This window comes from Palaemon carinicauda, chromosome 12 (genome assembly GCF_036898095.1).
Source record: "Palaemon carinicauda isolate YSFRI2023 chromosome 12, ASM3689809v2, whole genome shotgun sequence".
Taxonomy (NCBI): domain Eukaryota; kingdom Metazoa; phylum Arthropoda; class Malacostraca; order Decapoda; family Palaemonidae; genus Palaemon; species Palaemon carinicauda.
Window position 1 is genome coordinate 16187444 of NC_090736.1, and position 338 is coordinate 16187781.

A 338-nucleotide genomic window follows, 5' to 3' on the forward strand; every position below is an offset into this window, starting at 1 on the left:
TAATAATAATAATAATAATAATAATAATAATAATAATAATAATGATAATAATAATAATAGTAGTAGTAATAGTAGTAGTGATAGTAGTAGTAGTAGTAGTAGTAGTAGTAACAACAACAATAATAATAATAATAATAATAATAATAATGATAATAGTAATAATAATAATAATAATAATAATAATAATAATAATAATAATAGTAACAATAATAATAATAATAATAATAATAATAATAATAATAATAATAATGATATTAATAATAATAATAATAATAATATATTAATAATAATAATAGTAGTAGTAGTAGTAGTAGTAGTAGTAACAACAACAACAACAA